The sequence below is a fragment of the Salmo salar genome, chromosome ssa14 (assembly GCF_905237065.1).
Source record: "Salmo salar chromosome ssa14, Ssal_v3.1, whole genome shotgun sequence".
NCBI classification, from domain to species: domain Eukaryota; kingdom Metazoa; phylum Chordata; class Actinopteri; order Salmoniformes; family Salmonidae; genus Salmo; species Salmo salar.
Window position 1 is genome coordinate 36,473,312 of NC_059455.1, and position 20,547 is coordinate 36,493,858.

Below are 20,547 nucleotides of genomic sequence, written 5' to 3' on the forward strand. Positions count from 1 at the left end.
TGTCCTAACCAACTTGCCAAAACTATAGTTTGTTAACAAGATATTTGTGGAGTGGTTGAAAAACGAGTTTTGATGACTCCAACCTAAGTGATGAGGCGACTCCGTGATGCTGGCCTTCTAGGCAGAGTTCCTCTATCCAGTGTCTGTTATTTTGCCCATCTTAATCTTTTATTTTTATTGTCCAGTCAGAGATATGGCTTTTCCTTGCAGCTCTGCCTAGAAGGCCAGCATCCCAGAGTCACGTCTTCACTGTTGATGTTGAGACTGGTGTTTTGGGGGAACTATTTAATGAAGCTGCCTGTTGAGGACTTGTGAGACATCTGTTTCTCAAACTAGACACTCTAATGTACTTGTCCTCTTGCTCAGTTGTGCACTAGCACTGGGACCTCTCACTCCTCTTTATATTCTGGTTAGAGCCAGTTTGCGCTGTTCTGTGAAGGGAGTAGTACACAGCGTTGTACGAGATCTTCAGTTTCTTAACAATTTCTCACATGGAAAAGCCTTCATTTCTCAGAACAAGTATAGACTGATGAGTTTCAGAAGAAAGTTATTTGTTTCTTGACATTTTGAGCCTGTAATCGAACCCACAAATGCTGATGCTCCAGACACTTAACTAGTCTAAAGAAGGCCAGTTTTATTGCTTCTTTAATCAGAAGAGTTTTCAGCTGTGCTAACATAATTGCAAAAGGGTTTTCTAATGATCAATTAGCATTTTAAAATGATAAACTTGGATTAGCTAACACAACGTGCAATTGGAACACGGGAGTGATGGTTGCTGATATTGGGCCTCTGTACGCCTGTGTAGATATTCCATAAAAATCTGTGGTTTGCAGCTACAATAGTCATTTACAACATTAACAAGTCTACACTGTATTTCTGATCAATTTGATGTTATTTTGATGCACAAAAGAAATGTGCTTTTCTTTCAAAATCAAGGATGTTTCTCAGTGACCCCAAACTTTTGAAAGGTAGTGTATTTTCAGGTCTCTCCAGACATGTTTGATCGGATTCAAGTCCAGACTCTGGCTGGGCCACTCAGAGGCATTCAGAGAATGTCCAAAAGCCACTCCTGCGTTGTCTTGGCTATGTGCTTAGGGTCGTTGTCCTGTTGGAAGATTAACCTTCGCCCCAGTCTGAGGTCCTGAGCGCTATGGAGCAGGTTTTCATCAAAGATCTCTCTATTCTTTTCTCCGTTCATCTTTCCCTCGATCCTGACTGTCTCCCGGTCCCTGCTGCTGAAAATCATCCCCACTGCATTATGCTGCCACCATCATGCTTCACTGTGGGGATGGTACAGGTTTTCTCCAGATGTGACGCTTGGCATTCAGGCCAAAGAGTTCAATCTTGGTAACATCAGACCAGAGAATCTTGTTTATCATGGTCTGATAGTCTTTAGGTGCCTTTTGCCAAACTCCAAGTGGGCTTTCAATTGCCTTTAACTGAGGAGTAGGCTCTGTCAGTCCACTCTACCATAAAGGCTTGATTGGTGGAGTGCTGCAGAGTTGGTTGTCCTTCTGGAAGGTTCTCCCATCTCCACAGAGGAACTCTGGAGCTCTGTCAGAATGATCATTGGGTTCTTGGTCACCTCCCTGACCAAGACCCTTCTCCCCCGATTGCGCAGTTTGGCTGGGCGGCCAGCTCTTGGAAGAGTCTTGGTGGTTCCATACTTCTTCCATTTAAGAATGATGGAGGCCACTGTGTTCTTGGGAACCTTCAATGCTGCAGTCATTTTTTAGTACCCTTCCCCAGATCTGTAACTTGACACAATTCTGTCTTTGAGCTCTACGGACAATTCCTTTGACCTCATGGCTTGGTTTTTGCTCAAAAATGCACTGTCAACCATTGGACCTTATATAGACAGGTGTGTTCCTTTCCAAATCATTTCCAATGAATTTAATTTACCACAGGTGGACTCCAATCAAGTTGTAGAAACATCTGAAGGATGATCAATGGAAACAGGATTTATCTGAGCTCAATTTCGAGTCTCATAGCAAAGGGTCTGAATACTTATGTAAATAAGGTATTTCTGTTTTTTTATGTTTTCTTGGCACAAATGTATAAAAAACTGTTTTCACTTTGTCATTATGGGGTATTGTGTGTAGATTGAGGAAGTTATTTGATCCATTTGTTTTAAAAGGCTGTAACGTAACATTGTGGAAAAAATCAAGGGGTCTGAATATTTCCCAAATGCACTGTATATCTGCACAGTCTTACTGATACATGTCCCCTTTCACCATCTGGTGCAATGGATCATTTGTAATTAAAGTTTGTCTCCAGAAAAACCTTGATGCAAATGAAGTTCCTTTTTATCAAATTGCTATTGGCGGAATTAGTGTGTTTTGTGCTGGGGTCAAAATGACCCCAAAGCACTTTAATTTAAAAAAGTCAATTTTGATACAGAAACACTATACAATTATATAGATTTGTTAAGAACAAGTTGATGACAAAGTCATGAAAAATTTTAAGAATTTAATAAACCACCTTTGGGCTATGATCAAAAATAAATACGCTTCTTGGGTCAAAATGACCCCAGTCGGTAGCTTGAGGATTAAAGGGATGTTGAAATGATGTCTGCCATAGAATGACAAGCCAATTGATGAACATTTGAAAACTGCCATTTCTCGTGAAGTGGAATGGGCAAAAATGGTTTTAGCCATTCCTTTAGTCATTGCAGTTTTGCCAGTTGTCATGAACGGTCATCTTATGTCAACAGCAGTGAAGAAGCCTTACGGTGGCGGTAGACTTCAGTTTTATACCTCAATGTGCCTAAATTAATTTGCCAAGTTTGCACAATTACCTCCATGAATTATGTATATTTAGTAATGCTGCGTTGGTAGCCAAGTGGGAGCTGGAATTTACCAGATGTGAAGTCGTAAATACCAGTTGGATGCATTCACGTGCTTTGAACTCGTTCAGAAATGCCGATTGGCTAATTGCCAACAAGCTGTGTCAACCATAAACTAAAATAACATCTATCATGCTTGTAAATAAATTATATAGTAAAAAAACATTCATAGATTGCTTTTTATAAAGAATGTTTTGTTACAATTAACTGCTAAAACTTCTGGTATTGAGGTAATTTCCTACCAGTAGCTCAGTTGGTAGAGCATGGTGCTTATAATGGCAGGATAGTGGGTTCAATTGCTGGGACCACCCGTATGTATAATGTATGCACACATGACTGTAAATTGCTTTGGCTAAAAATGTCTGCTAAATGGTATACATTTCTATATTAGGTGATGTCAGCACGTGGGAGAAGTTGGAGCCCAGGGATGATAGATGATTTTCTCGCTCGTAATTACCAGTTGGAGGGCCGTTCAAGTGATTTTTCCCAGTTCTATGTTGGATATTCCTACTTCCCCTTTGGTTATGAACACAGCATTAGGGAGTTACTATTATCCTTTCCTTCAGACTCTCCTCCCTTATATGTGAATCACTGATCAACCAGGTTGTTCAGAGGGGTCATTTAAGTCACCTCCCACTGGGCACACACTGGTTGAATCAAAATTGTTTCCACGTCAATGCAATGAAATTGTGTTGAACCAATGTGGAATAGACAATGAATTGACATCTGTGCCCAGTGGGCTGGTCAGGTGGCAATGCCTGTGAGCCTGCCAGAGACAGGTTGGTGCTGATGTTTATTGTTTTTATCTTTCTTACCGTACCAGCACTACTTGTTTATTGTTTTTTATTGTGTATACAATTACTATGGTGGACAAACAAGTAAAAATTATTTAATATTTTTGAATAATTATGTAATTGATTGTTGATTCTTGTCTTGTCATTTGTCCCAGGTACTAAATGAAAGTGGTCCTTTTAGACAAGTTTATGGTTGACCCTCCTTGTTTCATTCAACTTGTATTCCGTTTGGTGACTACAGTAGTAGTGAATACGACCCAAATGCTTCTGAAAGTAGTGTTGGGGGGCTAGTAGGGGGCACTCATACCTCTGATCTAAATGTTATCTGACAGGGAACACTGCCCTGCAAAGAGAGTCCTCATTTGACATTAAACTGAGTTCCTGTCTCTGGTCTTTCTACATCCCATGACACTTATACCAAGACTAGGGCTCTTAACCCTGTTTTCTAACATGGCTGCTCATCATAAAATACCAGTGTGGTGAAGAAATTCCCCTCTGGTTCTATCTGGTTAGATCCCAAACTTCAATAGATGGCATTGTTAATCTGAATGGCATTGTTAATGTGAATGCATTATTTAATCTATTCAAGCCAGTATCAGCATCAGGTCAGGATGACCCAGATACTTGCTATAAGCTTTTCAAATAAGGGATTTTAAATGTTCATGAAACACTGCCTCAACAAAAGCTCCCGTGACAACCAGGTATATATTGTGAAGAAAAGGGTGTTCAATTTCAAACCACGAAAACAAATTCCTGTCTGCTGTTATATTGACAATAGTGGGTGGTTCATTTGTCCTTGTTGTTTTTGTTTGCTTGGAAAGGGATTTTTTTTCATGCACTTGATCCCTTTGGTGTAATTAATAAGAATGGATTATATGTTAAGAACATTTATTAATAGTCTTGCACCTCAAAGAGCAGAGCTGGGCTTCGTGCTTGGCAATACAATATATTGTTTTAGGATTAGAAATCATTCCACATTGTGAAATTCTTTTATTTATTCATGAGAAAATGTGGTTTGGCATTTGAAATTAAACTCTTTAAAAATAATATGGAACTGAAAATGGACATGAATGAACAAAACGTCAGTATATAATTTGGGTGAACTGTCAAGTACATTTCTTTAATCGCAAAACTGAAAGTTACAAAATTATCAGTTGTTGAGAACATTTTCAGACGCAACGAGGGAGGCCGGATATTCTACCCTCCTTTGATCAGCACTGTAGAACAATGTTAAGAATGTGAATTTCCTTGTTGTCTGGGCAGTTTTGTTATCTTTGACATTTGAGGAGGCTGCAGGCAACAACTATTATACAACACTGATATGTGTAATACAATGGAGAGTTTATCTGCACAAAAAAATGGAAACATAGATCTCCAGGAATAGTAAACATGAGGGAGAGATAGAGAAAGGGTTTATTGTCAAGTGGAGACAGTCACTGTAAATTCATGTTGCTGTTTCTTTATTTTTTTATTTAGCCTTGATTTAACTTGGCAAATCAGTTAAGAACAAATTCTTATTTTATAATGACGGCCTACCCCGGCCAAACCTTCCCCTAACCCAGACCACGCTTGGCCAATTGTGCGCCGCCCTATGGGACTCCCAATCACAGCCGGTTGTGATACATCCCAGGATCAAAACAGGGTTTGTAGTGACACCTCGAGCACTAAGACGCAGTGCCTTAGACCGTTGTGCCACTCGGGAGCCCCTGTTACATTATTGCATGTATGTTTTATACTATAGCTAATTTTCTATCGAACATTTCTAACAGGAAAAGTCAGCAAGAACAATGATGTTCAGCTAAATTAAATGGTTTCGACACCATTCAATATCATTCACCATTTAAATTAATTTACGAATTTCAGCACATCTAACATCCTGACAAAATAATTGGGAGCTCAAAGTTAAATTGCTATTCAAGGCAATAGGCAACGTCTTGCTCTTCTCTAACTGTGGTCACTTTAAACTGTAATTTGCCATAGACTGAGTTCGACCAAAACAATGGACATCTCACATCTCACCTGTTACAAACTGGTTTATCCACTTAGAGTATACTCTATCTTGCTTTGTCCCAAATGGTACCGTATTCCCTATAGAACCCTTTTTTGTTTACAAGCAAATGTCACGTTGGAGTGGCATGTTCACAGCAAAAGCCCCGGAGCAGATACAGATATACACTGATGTTGGGACCTTGACAAACTTATCAGTGAGTGAATGATGATCATGAAAACACACAATATTGACGGCTATAGCTATGCTCAACAAGTATCCCACTGGGCACAGACGTCAATTCAACGCCTATTCTAACTTAATTTGAACCTAAATTATGTGAAAACAATGTTGATTTGTCAGTGGCGTTGATGAAAGGTGACCAAAATGCAGCGGGTATAGTGCTCATCTTCTTTTATTATTAATAAAGTGAACACTTAAACGAAAACAACAAACCGACAATCAACAGTTCTGCAAAGTACACAGACTATGCAGAAAGCAACCACCCCCGAAGGTGCAGACCCGACAGCACCTCCAAAACAAAAAACCCCACAAAACCAACCCCAAACGTAAAGGGAGGGAAGGGAGGATGGCCTCCGTCAACGACGGTTCCTGTGCTACACCCCCTCTTCGCCAATCCTCCCACTACGGAGGTGGCTCTGGCTCTGGGCGTAGCTCCCTTTCAGAAGGCTCTGGGCTGAGAGGCGTCGCTGGAGGCCCCGGGCTGAGAGGCGTCGCTGCAGGCCCCGGGCTGAGGGGCGTCGCTGGAGGCCCCGTGCTGAGGGGCGTCGCTGGAGGCCCCGTGCTGGGGAGCGTCGCTGGAGGTCCCTGGCTGGGGAGCGTCGCTGGAGGCCCCTGGCTGAGGAGCGTCGCTGGAGGCTCCTGGCTGGGGAGCGTCGCTGGACGGAGAGTACACGGAGCAGGCACAGGACGTACTGGGCCTTGGAGGCGCACTGGCAGTCTGGCGCTCAGGGCTGGCACAACCCGTCCTGGCCCAATGCTGACTATAGCCCGGCAAGGACGGAGCGCTGGCACAGGACGAACTGGGCTGTGCTGGGGAATGCAGGGCGCCATACATGGAACAGGCGTAGGATATCCTGGGCCCAGGATTCTCACTGGAGATCTGCCACTTACAGCTAGCATGACCCGTCCAGGCTCAATGCTCACTCTAGCACGGCAAGGGCGAAGCGCTGGCACAGGGCGAACTGGGCTGTGCTGGGGAATGCAGGGTATCGTGCATGGAGCAGGCGTAGGATATCCTGGGCCGAGGAGCTGCACTGGAGGCCAGAACCGCTGAGGCAGGGCGCACTTTTTCCTGGCTGCCGGCTAGCTGTCGCACGACACCGTTGAGGAGCCTGTATCGACCGCACCGGGCTCTGAGTGCATATGGGCGACACAGTGCGCATTCCTCCATACTGCCTAGCTGCTCCCTCTGTGCGTCTGCTCCGTCATGCGCTTTCCACCAGTCCCTTTCTCCGGAATCCAGCGTCGTCATCCGCTCTTGACTCCTCTACCGGCTCTGGTTTCCTCCATGGCTCCCTCCGAAATGCCCGGGAAGTTAGGTCAGGGTTCCCCCCTGACATTGCAAAACTCCCCTTATGCCCCCCCCCCTCCTGAATAGGAGGATACAACGCCTCGTACCTCCGTCGTTCCCTCTTCGCTTCCTCCAGCTCCTCCTTCGGGCGCTGGTACTCCCCAGCCTGGCTCCATGGACCCTTTCCACCGTGGATCTCTTCCCACGTCCATGACTCGAGATACCACCTCTCCAGCTCCTTACCCCGCTGCTTGGTCTTCTTTTGGTGGGTGGTTCTGTCAGTGGCGTCGATGAAACGTGACCAAAATGCAGCGGGTATAGTGCTCATCTTCTTTTATTATTAATAAAGTGAACACTTAAACGAAAACAACAAACCGACAATCAACAGTTCTGCAAGGTACACAGACTATACAGAAAGCAACCACCCACAAACCCAAAGGAAAAAACAGGCTGCCTAAGTATGGGTTCCAATCAGAGACAACGAAAAACACCTGCCTCTGATTGGAAACCATACTCACTACTTTTGACCAGAGCACTATTAGGCCCTGGTCAAACGTAGTCCTCTATTTAGGGAATAGGGTGTTATTTGGGACAGGCCCTCTGTCTGGGTATTCCTCACTCTACTCAGACCTGTCTTGAATCAAAAGGCTGCAATTTAAACACACGCAATCAATTAACCCGGATATCAAAGACCAATATCCCTTGAGGAAATGGAGGCCAGGCTTGTGTAGGCCAGACTTGGGGCGGCAGGGTAGCCTAGTGGTTAGAGCGTTGGGCTAGTAACCTGAAAGGTTGCAAGTTCACAATCCCCGAGCTGACAAGGTACAAATCTGTTGTTCTGCCCCTGAACAAGGCAGTTAACCTGTTAGGGCTAGGGGGCAGTATTTGCACGGCTGGATAAAAAAAATGTACCCGATTTAATCTGGTTACTAATCCTACCCAGTAACTAGAATATGCATATACTTATTATATATGGATAGAAAACACTCTAAAGTTTCTAAAACTGTTTGAATGGTGTCTGTGAGTATAACAAAACTCATTTGGCAGGCAAAACCCTGAGACATTTTCTGACAGGAAGTGGATACCTGATGTGTTGTATTACCTTTAAACCTATCCCATTGAAAAACACAGGGGCTGAGGAATATTTTGGCACTTCCTATTGCTTCCACTAGATGTCACCAGCCTTTACAAAGTGTTTTGAGTCTTCTGGAGGGAGATCTGACCGAACAAGAGCCATGGAACGATGATGGCCCATTAGACACCTGGCGCGAGTTCATGTTGGGTACACTCGTTCCAATACATTATAAAAGAGTATGCATTCGTCCACCTTGAATATTATTCATGTTCTGGTTAAAAAGGCCCTAATGATTTATGCTATACAACGTTTGACATGTTTGAACGAACGTAAATATATTTTTTCCCCTCGTTCATGACGAGAAGTCCGGCTGGCTTAGATCATGTGCTAACAAGACGGAGATTTTTGGACATAAATGATGAGCTTTTTTGAACAAAACTACATTCGTTATGGACCTGTGATACCTGGAAGTGACATCTGATGAAGAGAATCAAAGGTAATGGATTATTTACATAGTATTTTCGATTTTAGATCTCCCCAACATGACGTCTAGTATGTATCGCAACGCGTATTTTTCTGGGCGCAGTGCTCAGATTATTGCAAAGTGTGATTTCCCAGTAAGGTTATTTTTAAATCTGGCAAGTTGATTGCGTTCAAGAGATGTAAATCTATAATTTAAATGACAATATAATATTTTACCAATGTTTTCTAATTTTAATTATTTAATTTGTGGTGTTGACTTGACTGCCGGTTATTGGAGGGAAACGATTTCCTCAACATCAATGCCATAGTAAAACGCTGTTTTTGGATATAAATATGAACTTGATAGAACTAAAAATGCATGCATTGTCTAACATAATGTCCTAGGAGTGTCATCTGATGGAGATTGTAAAAGGTTAGTGCATCATTTTAGCTGGTTTTATGGTTTTGGTGACCCTGTCTTTGAATTGACAAAACATTACACACAACTCTTGTAAATGTACTGTCCTAACATACTCTAAATTTATGCTTTCGCCGTAAAACCTTTTTGAAATCGTAAAACGTGGTTAGATTAAGGAGATGTTTATCTTTCAAAGGGTGTAAAATAGTTGTATGTTTGAAAAATGAGAATTTTGACATTTATTTGGATTCAAATTTGCCGCTCTTGAAATGCACCTGCTGTTGATGGAGTGCACCACGGGTGGGACGCTAGCGTCCCACCTAGCCCATAGAGGTTAACCCACTGTTCCTATGCCGTGTGGTGGCTAATTTCTGCATTACCAAATGAGGAGAGTTACAAACTTCACACACCAGTCAGCGTTATACTTAAAACTACATCTTCAATAATTAAGATGCTTTTGCAAAAGCACTTGACTTTCAATGATGCGCAATCTCTAATGAACCATTGAAAAGTGACTACACAAAAGTACAAAGATCTTTTATAGCCAAGATACACCCCTCTCAACGTACATGACGAACCACAGATACATAGAATGGGTCACAAGGTTAGGTTTTGTATGAAAGATATCTATAAAACATATCAGACAGCAACTGCTGTGTCAACAGTTTTCATTGTATAGACCAGTGTCTGGTCCTCCTACCCCAAACTGGAACCGTCTCTCCCTGGTACGGTATAGAACAGAACCATTAGCTCATCCAATGGCATAAATCAATTGAAAATTCTAGATACTCCCATCTTAAGTAAACCCCCTCTTGACTCCACTCCTGGACAAGCTCACTGAGGGGAGTGAGCCTCTAGGTCATACACTATCCCAAGATAAGTGCAACATCAAAGGGGACATGCAAGGGTCCAGACACTGCCATACACCTTCCCCCAATGCCAAAGGAGGGAGTGACTTGCGCACAGACATTGTGGAGACAAGTTATTAGTTCCCCATTAGTCACACCATCCCTTCACATGGTTTAACCTCTATGGGCTAGGCGGGACGAATTCGTCCCACCTACGTAACAGCCACTTGAAGCCTGTGGCGCGATTTTCAAAACCTTAAAAATCCTATTACTTCAATTTCTCAAACATATGACTATTTTACAGCTATTTAAAGACAAGACTCTCGTTAATCTAACCACACAGTGCGATTACAAAAAGGCTTTACAACGAAAGCAAAACATTAGATTATGTCAGCAGAGTACCAAGCCAGAAATAATCAGAAACCCATTTTTCAAACTAGCATATAATGTCACCAAAACCCAGAAGACAGCTAAATGCAGCACTCACCTTTGATGATCTTCATCAGATGACAACCCTAGGACATTATGTTATACAATACATGCATGTTTTGTTCAATCAAGTTCATATTTCTATCAAAAACCAGCTTTTTACATTAGCATGTGACGTTCAGAACTAGCATACCCCCGCAAACTTACGGGGAATTTGCTAACATTTTACTAAATTACTCACGATAAATGTTCACAAAAAGCATAACAATTATTTTAAGAATTATAGATACAGACCTCCTCTATGCACTCGATATGTCCGATTTTAAAATAGCTTTTTGGTGAAAGCACATTTTGCAATATTCTAAGTACATAGCCCAGGCATCACGGGCTAGCTATTTAGACACCCGGCAAGTTTAGCACTCACCATAATCATATTTACTATTATAAAAGTTTCATTACCTTTTGTTGTCTTCGTCAGAATGCACTCCCAGGACTGCTACTTCAATAACAAATGTTGGTTTGGTCCAAAATAATCCATCGTTATATCCGAATAGCGGCGTTTTGTTCGATGCGTTCCAGACACTATCCGAAATGGTAAAGAAGGGTCGCGCGCTTGGCGCAATTCGTGACAATAAAATTCAAAGTTTTCCATTGCCGTACTTCGAAGCATGTCAACCGCTGTTTAAAATCAATTTTTACGCCATTTTTCTCGTAGAAAAGCGATAATATTCCGACAGGGAATCTCCTTTTCGGCAAACAGAGGAAAAAAATCACAAAGGCGGGGCGGTCGGGGTCACGCGCCTAAGCCTAGTGTCCCTTGATGGGCCACTTGAGAAAGGCGATAATGTGTTTCAGCCTGGGGCTGGGATGACGACATTCTGTTTTTCCCGGGCTATGAGAGCCTATGGACGACGTGGGAAGTGTCACGTTAGAGCAGAGATCCTTAGTAAAAGATAGAGATGGAAAAGAAGTTCAAGAAATGGTCAGACAGGCCACTTCCTGTAAAGGAATCTCTCAGGTTTTGACCTGCCATTTGAGTTCTGTTATACTCACAGACACCATTCAAACAGTTTTAGAAAATTTAGGGTGTTTTCTATCCATATGTAATAAGTATATGCATATTCTAGTTACTGGGTAGGAGTGGTAACCAGATTAAATCGGGTATGTTTTTTATCCAGCCGTGTCAATGCTGCCCCCTAGCCCTAACAGGTTAAAATTCAATAACCTCGGACGCTTTCAAGGGCAAAAAAAAAATAATTTTCAAAAATTGGTTTTACTCTTTCAAAAAGGTTGGCGAAAGCATAAATTTAGAGTATGTTAGGACAGTACATTTACAAGAGTTGTGTGTAATGTTTTGTCAATTCAAAGACAGGCGTCACCAAAACCATAAAACCAGCTAAAATGATGCACTAACCTTTTACAATCTCCAACAGATGACACTCCTAGGACATTGTGTTAGACAATGCATGCATTTTTAGTTCTATCAAGTTCATATTTATATCCAAAAACAGCGTTTTACTGTGGCGTTGATGTTGAGGAAATCGTTTCCCTCCAATAACCGGCATTCAAGTCAGCACCACAAATTAAATAATTAAAATTAGAAAACATTGGTAAAATATTATATTGTCATTTAAAGAATTATAGATTTACATCTCTTGAACGCAATCAACTTGCCAGATTTAAAAATAACCTTACTGGGAAATCACACTTTGCAATAATCTGAGCACTGCGCCCAGAAAAATACGCGTTGCGATACAGACTAGACGTCATGTTGGGGAGAGCTAAAATCGAAAATACTATGTAAATAATCCATTACCTTTGATTCTCTTCATCAGATGTCACTTCCAGGTATCACAGGTCCATAACGAATGTAGTTTTGTTCAAAAAAGCTCATAATTTATGTCCAAAAATCTCCGTCTCGTTAGCACATGATGTAAGCCAGCCGGACTTCACGTCATGAACGAGGGGAAAAAATATATTTACGTTCGTTCAAACATGTCAAACGTTGTATAGCATAAATCATTAGGGCCGTTTTTAACCAGAACATGAATGATATTCAAGGTGGACGAATGCATACTCTTTTATAACGTATTGGAACGAGGGTACCCAACATGAACTCGCGCGCCAGGTGTCTAATGGGCCATCATCGTTCCATGGCTCTTGTTCGGTCAGATCTCCCTCCAGAAGACTCAAAACACTTTGTAAAGGCTGGTGACATCTAGTGGAAGCAATAGGAAGTGCCAAAATATTCCTAAGCCCCTGTGTTTTTCAATGGGATAGGTTTAAAGGTCAATACAACACATCAGGTATCCACTTCCTGTCAGAAAATGTCTCAGGGTTTTGCCTGCCAAATGAGTTCTGTTATACTCACAGACACCATTCAAACAGTTTTGGAAACTTTAGAGTGTTTTCTATCCATATATAATAAGTATATGCATATTCTAGTTACTGGGTAGGATTAGTAACCAGATTAAATCGGGTAAAACATTTTTATCCAGACGTGCAAATGCTGCCCCCTAGACCCAACAGGTTAATCTAACCACACTGTCCGATTTCAAAAAGGCTTTACAACGAAAGCAAAACATTAGATTATGTCAGCAGAGTACCAAGCCAGAAATAATCAGACACCCATTTTTCAAGCTAGCATATAATGTCACCAAAACCCAGAAGACAGCTAAATGCAGCACTCACCTTTGATGATCTTCATCAGATGACAACCCTAGGACATTATGTTATACAATACATGCATGTTTTGTTCAATCAAGTTCATATTTCTATCAAAAACCAGCTTTTTACATTAGCATGTGACGTTCAGAACTAGCATAACCCCCGCAAACTTCCGGGAATTCGCTAACATTTTACTAAATTACTCACGATAAACGTTCACAAAAAGCATAACAATTATTTTAAGAATTATAGATACAGACCTCCTCTATGCACTCGATATGTCCGATTTTAAAATAGCTTTTTGGTGAAAGCACATTTTGCAATATTCTAAGTACATAGCCCAGGCATCACGGGCTAGCTATTTAGACACCCGGCAAGTTTAGCACTCACCATAATCATATTTACTATTATAAAAGTTTGATTACCTTTTGTTGTCTTCGTCAGAATGCACTCCCAGGACTGCTACTTCAATAACAAATGTTGGTTTGGTCCAAAATAATCCATCGTTATATCCGAATAGCGGCGTTTTGATCGTGCGTTCCAGACACTATCCGAAATGGTAAAGAAGGGTTGTGCGCATGGCGCAATTCGTGACAAAAAAAATCTAAATTTTCCATTACCGTACTTCGAAGCATGTCAACCGCTGTTTAAAATCAATTTTTACGCCATTTTTCTCGTAGAAAAGCGATAATATTCCGACAGGGAATCTCCTTTTCGGCAAACAGAGGAAAAAATCACAAAGGCGGGGGCGGTCGGGTTACGCGCCTAAGCGCCACTTGAGAAAGGCGATAATGTGTTTCAGCCTGGGGCTGGGATGACGACATTCTGTTTTTTCCCGGGCTCTGAGCGCCTATGGACGACGTAGGAAGTGTCACGTTAGAGCAGAGATCCTTAGTAAAAGATAGAGATGGAAAAGAAGTTCAAGAAATGGTCAGACAGGCCACTTCCTGTAAAGGAATCTCTCAGGTTTTGACCTGCCATTTGAGTTCTGTTATACTCACAGACACCATTCAAACAGTTTTAGAAACTTTAGGGTGTTTTCTATCCATATGTAATAAGTATATGCATATTCTAGTTACTGGGTAGGAGTGGTAACCAGATTAAATCGGGTATGTTTTTTATCCAGCCGTGTCAATACTGCCCCCTAGCCCTAACAGGTTAACAGATACATTCACATATGACAAGTATCTCACTTAACTATACGTTCATGTACATACTACCTCAATTGGCCCGGCCAACCAATGCTCCCGTTGGCTTACCGGGCTATCTGCATTGTGTCCCACCACCCGCCAACCACTCTTTTTATGCTACTGCTACTCTCTGTTCGTCATATATGGATAGTCACTTTAACCATACCAACATGTACATACTACCTCAGTAAGCCTGACTAACCAGTGTCTGTATATAGCCTTGCTACTCTTATTTTCAAATGTCTTTTTACTGTTGTTTTATTTCTTTACTTACCTACACACACACACACACACACACACACACACACACACACACACACACACACACACACACACACACATACCTTTTTTTCCGCACTATTGGTTAGAGCCTGTAAGTAAGCATTTCACTGTAAGGTCTACACCTGTTGTATTTGGCGCACGAGACAAATAAACTTTGATTTGATTTGATAACAGAGTAATTAAAGTGGCCTCCCATGTGAACCGAAGTTATGTTTGTTTTGACTATAATTTAAAACTATTGCCATGTTTGTTCTTAAATATAGCAGCCAGTGTTTGTTTTAAGATGCAAATTGAACATTTTAATAGCTTGCTTGGTTCAAATTGAAAGGCTAATTTATTCGACATAAACAACATGCAACCTACTTATTGTGAAAATCACTCAATTCAACCCTGTGTAAGTCAGTCAATTCTTAAGGTAAAGACTTAAAAACTCAGGATTCTGTGAAAGCCTACCCCAATGACAACGTGTGTTGATTCTAAGCTTCATATGCCAAACGAAAGTGCCTTAAATTGGGGTCACAGCAGCTGTTTTGAAGGGTTAAAAAAGTCACATCTTTCCAAAACTTCATATGTGTGACTAGGCAACCCTCATGAACTGTAAAACAGTCATTTATCCCATCAGATGTCAAAGAAAAGCTCTCTCACACACACACACACACACACACACACACACACACACACACACACACACACACACACACACACACACACACACACACACACACACACACACACACACACACACAGACACAGCAAGGATGGAGTGACACAGTGCGGTGCTTAAAAACACACAGAGCCTGCAATGGTATTACCATTATCTCTAGGTTGTGCCAAGTTCAACAAGATGCCCCGCTTGACCGTAGCTCGCTCGGTCTGAGCGCAGCGACCGTGAGAAAAAGTAGGCCCAAAATGAAGCCAAAATGAAGCCCTAAATTTCAAGTGCTTTTGGGTGACAGCGGCGAAACCGTTAGGGTTAGAAGCACAATTCGACCTCAGGAATGTTCCTGAGGTCCTCCCGATCTGTGCAAACCTTGACCATGTGGCATTAACCCTTAACAGTTAAAAGAAGGTGTTTACATCAAAACGTTTGCAATGACTTTTCTCCCCATAGGAATACATTGCCTATTCCTCTAAATTCAACCTGAGGCCTATGGGGGTTATGGATGCCTTATGAACCTGTCTTCGTTGACATACCATCAGGCCACTATGAGGTCTACGTGTATCGATTCTAAGCTTCCTGGAGCAACCGGAAGTGGTTAAAAACACCCTAAAGGTGTTTTTCTATAACCTGCCAGCAGATTGTGAAAATCACTGCATTCAACCCTATGTAGATCAGTCAATTCTTAACCTGTTGGGTCTAGGGGGCAGCATTTGCACGTCTGGATAAAAAAAATGTACCCGATTTAATCTGGTTACTAATCCTACCCAGTAACTAGAATATGCATATACTTATTATATATGGATAGAAAACACTCTAAAGTTTCCAAAACTGTTTGAATGGTGTCTGTGAGTATAACAGAACTCATTTGGCAGGCAAAACCCTGAGACATTTTCTGACAGGAAGTGGATACCTGATGTGTTGTATTGACTTTAAACCTATCCCATTGAAAAACACAGGGGTTTAGGAATATTTTGGCACTTCCTATTGCTTCCACTAGATGTCACCAGCCTTTACAAAGTGTTTTGAGTCTTCTGGAGGGAGATCTGACCGAACAAGAGCCATGGAACGGTGATGGCCGATTAGACTCTGGCGCGCGAGTTCATGTTGGGTACCCTCGTTCCAATACGTTATAAAAGAGTATGCATTCGTCCACCTTGAATATTATTCATGTTCTGGTTAAAAAGGCCCTAATGATTTATGCTATACAACGTTTGACATGTTTGAACGAACGTAAATATATTTTTTCCCCTCGTTCATGACGGAAGTCCGGCTGGCTTAGATCATGTGCTAACAAGACGGAGATTTTTGGACATAAATGATGAGCTTTTTTGAACAAAACTACATTCGTTATGGACCTGTGATACCTGGAAGTGACATCTGATGAAGAGAATCAAAGGTAATGAATTATTTACATAGTATTTTCGATTTTAGATCTCCCCAACATGACGTCTAGTCTGTATCGCAACGCGTATTTTTCTGGGCGCAGTGCTCAGATTATTGCAAAGTGTGATTTCCCAGTAAGGTTATTTTTAAATCTGGCAAGTTGATTGCGTTCAAAAGATGTAAATCTATAATTCTTTAAATGACAATATAATATTTTACCAATGTTTTCTAATTTTAATTATTTAATTTGTGACGCTGACTTGACTGCCGGTTATTGGAGGGAAACGATTTCCTCAACATCAATGCCATAGTAAAACGCTGTTTTTGGATATAAATATCAACTTGATAGAACTAAAAATGCATGCATTGTCTAACATAATGTCCTAGGAGTGTCATCTGATGGAGATTGTAAAAGGTTAGTGTATCATTTTAGCTGGTTTTATGGTTTTGGTGACCCTGTCTTTGACTTGACAAAACATTACACACAACTCTTGTAAATGTACTGTCCTAACATACTCTAAATTTATGCTTTCGCCGTAAAACCTTTTTGAAATCGTAAAACGTGGTTAGATTAAGGAGATGTTTATCTTTCAAATGGTGTAACATAGTTGTATTTTTGAAAAATTTGAATTTTGACATTTATTTGGATTCAAATTTGCCGCTCTTGAAATGCACCTGCTGTTGATGGAGTGCACCACGGGTGGCACGCTAGCGTCCCACCTAGCCCCAAGAGGTTAACGTAAAGACTTTAAACTCAGGATTCTGTAATAGCATACCCCAATCATGATATGGGTTTACTTATAGCTTCCTGTGCCAACCGGAAGTGCCTTAAATATGGGTCACAGGGGCTGTTTCAAATGGTTAAAAAAGTCAGATAATTTCAAAACTTCATATGTGTGACTAGGTAACCCTCATGAACTGTAAATCAGTCATTTATCCCATCAGATTTGCTAAAAAAATAACACACACACACACACAGCTAGGACAAAGTGACACAGTGTGGGGCTTAGAGATATACAGTGCCTGCAATAGTTACCTTCGTTCGAAAGATCAAAGAACCGTCAGACCTAGAGCTCTGAAACTTTAGAAACCTGTTCTAGAGCTCAAGTCGATAGTGCACGGTGAGTTATGTGGCTCTAGAAGCTTCTCAGACTGAGAAACAGCCTTGTACATTTGCAATATGTACAATTCATTTTGACCATCACGAAAATGGCAACATTTAGAAATGTCCCAGAGTCGCAAGACTAGGTGCATTTTCAACCGCCTCGACGGACCCCAACGTTTCTGTCCGATAGCTCATTCAAGGACCCTGTAGCAATGCTACGGGAAAAGTGGATTTTCAGCACCAATTAAGGTCGTTGCTCGGGCACCGAATGACCTATCAAGCCGAAACTTGGGATTCAGGGTCGCCTCACATAGGCCTACATATAATGTCAGAGCTGGACCCGCAGCTAGAACTTAACTACGTGTTTTATGTTTTTTTATGGTTTAAACTGAAGGCGCTGTGAATTAGGGGCCTGCTCTGATATATGTGATAGTTGGCTTCTAAACGAGTTGGAAAAAGTGGATTTGGTGTCAGATGGTATCAGTTTGGTGTCAGAATGACATCTAATTGACTGATGGACGCTGACTTGCTGGGTGACGAGCGATGGAGAGGAACCAGAGTCACTGCCCAGCCATCCCGAGTTCATCGGGCCAGTCAATTATGCATTTCTGCAGGATTTTTGAGCATGTCAAATTTGTGATGGTAAATGCCCATTGAAAAATATTGCAACAAATTGCAACATATTGTATATTTGCAATATGATTCAATAGTGAAAAACATCACCAAATGGACATGATGAAAACACCTGTCACGCTTGTCGTCGGTAATGGAGGACCAAAACGCAGCAGGTATGTGTATGCTCATCTTGAGATTTATTAACCTGTTAGGGCTAGGGGGCAGCATTGACACGGCTGGATAAAAAACATACCCGATTTAATCTGGTTACCACTCCTACTCAGTAACTAGAATATGCATATACTTATTACATATGGATAGAAAACACCCTAAATTTTCTAAAACTGTTTGAATGGTGTCTGTGAGTATAACAGAACTCAAATGGCAGGTCAAAACCTGAGAGATTCCTTTACAGGAAGTGGCCTGTCTGACCATTTGTTGAACTTCTTTTCCATCTCTATCATTTACTAAGGATCTCTGCTTTAACGTGACACTTCCCACGTCGTCCATAGGCGCTCAGAGCCCGGGAAAAAACAGAATGTCGTCATTCCAGCCCCAGGCTGAAACACATTATCGCCTTTCTCAAGTGGCCCATCAAGAGACACTAGTTTATGCGCGTGACCCCGACCGCCCCCGCCTTTGGGATTTTTTCCTCTGTTTGCCGAAAAGGAGATTCCCTGTCGGAATATTATCGCTTTTCTACGAGAAAAATGTCGTAAAAATTGATTTTAAACAGCGGTTGACATGCTTCGATGTACGGTAATGGAATACTTAGAATTTTATTGTCACGAATTGCGCCAAGCGCGTGACACTTCTTTACTATTTCGGATAGTGTCTGGAAGCATACGAACAAAACGCCGCTATTCGGATATAACGATGGATTATTTTGGACCAAACCAACATTTGTTATTGAAGTAGCTGTCCTGGGTGTGTATTCTGACGAAGACAACAAAAGGTAATCAAACTTTTATAATAGTAAATATGATTATGGTGAGTGCTAAACTTGCCGGGTGTCTAAATAGCGAGCCCGTGATGCCTGGGCTATGTACTTAGAATATTGCAAAATGTGCTTTCACCAAAAGCTATTTTAAAATCGGACATATCGAGTGCATAGAGGAGGTCTGTATCTATAATTCTTAAAATAATTGTTATGCTTTTTGTGAACGTTTATCGTGAGTAATTTAGTAAAATGTTAGCGAATTCCCGGAAGTTTGCGGGGGTATGCTAGTTCTGAACGTCACATGCTAATGTAAAAAGCTGGTTTTTGATATAAATATGAACTTGATTGAACAAAACATGCATGTATTGTATAACATAATGTCCTAGGGTTGTCATCTGATGAAGATCATCAAAGGTGAGTGCTGCATTTAGCTGTCTTCTGGGTTTTGGTGACATTATATGCTGGCTTGAAAAATGGGTGTCTGATTATTTCTGGCTTGGTACTCTGCTGACATAATCTAATGTTTTGCTTTCGTTGTAAAGCCTTTTTGAAATCGGACAGTGTGGTTAGATTAACGAGAGTCTTATCTTTAAATGGCTGTAAAATAGTCATATGTTTGAGAAATTGAAGTAATAGGATTTTGAAGGTTTTGAAAATCGCGCCACAGGATAGCCGTGGCTGTTACGTAGGTGGGACGAATTCGTCCCGCCTAGCCTAGAGAGGTTAACTTCCAAAATGAACGTACAAAATATCAAAACAAGTGACCGAACGAAATACAGACAGTCTGGTAAGGCACAAGGCTAAACTCAGAACAATCACCCACAAATAACAAACACAAACACACCCTCATATATGGGACTCTCAATCAAAGGCAGATAGACAACACCTGCCTTCAACTGAGAGTCCCAACCCCAATTAACCAAACATAGAAACAGACATACTAGACAAAATCATAGAATACCTGAAAACCAAACAGTGCCCAAAAACCCCGGAATACTTAAACCAAATGCCCCTTCAACAAAACACACCACCCCGAACCACATAAAACGAATACCCTCTGCCACGTCCTGACCAAACTACAATACCAATTAACCTTATACTGGTCAGGACGTGACAACACCACAACGAGCGATGGAGAGGAACCACAGCCCCTGCCCGGCCATCCTGAGTTCATCGGGCCAGTTAATTTTGCATTTCTGCAGTATTTTTGAGCATGTCAAATTGGTGATGGTAATGGTCATTTTGGACGTTTTTCAAAAAATCATTAAAAAACAACAGAGTCCCACTTCTCCCTCATCATGCATGACAAATA

At 41.4% G+C, this 20,547-nt stretch overlaps 1 long non-coding RNA gene across 1 annotated transcript; it reads right to left on the reverse strand.

The window, feature by feature from the left end:
* Window positions 1–18,469: 18,469 nt before the first annotated feature.
* On the reverse strand, window positions 18,470–20,162 carry LOC123726626 (uncharacterized). Its single transcript, XR_006758687.1, has 2 exons — window positions 19,964–20,162; window positions 18,470–18,500 (listed from the first exon to the last, which is right to left on the reverse strand). It is a non-coding gene; the product is annotated as an uncharacterized lncRNA (long non-coding RNA).
* Between the last annotated feature and the right edge of the window lie 385 nt (window positions 20,163–20,547).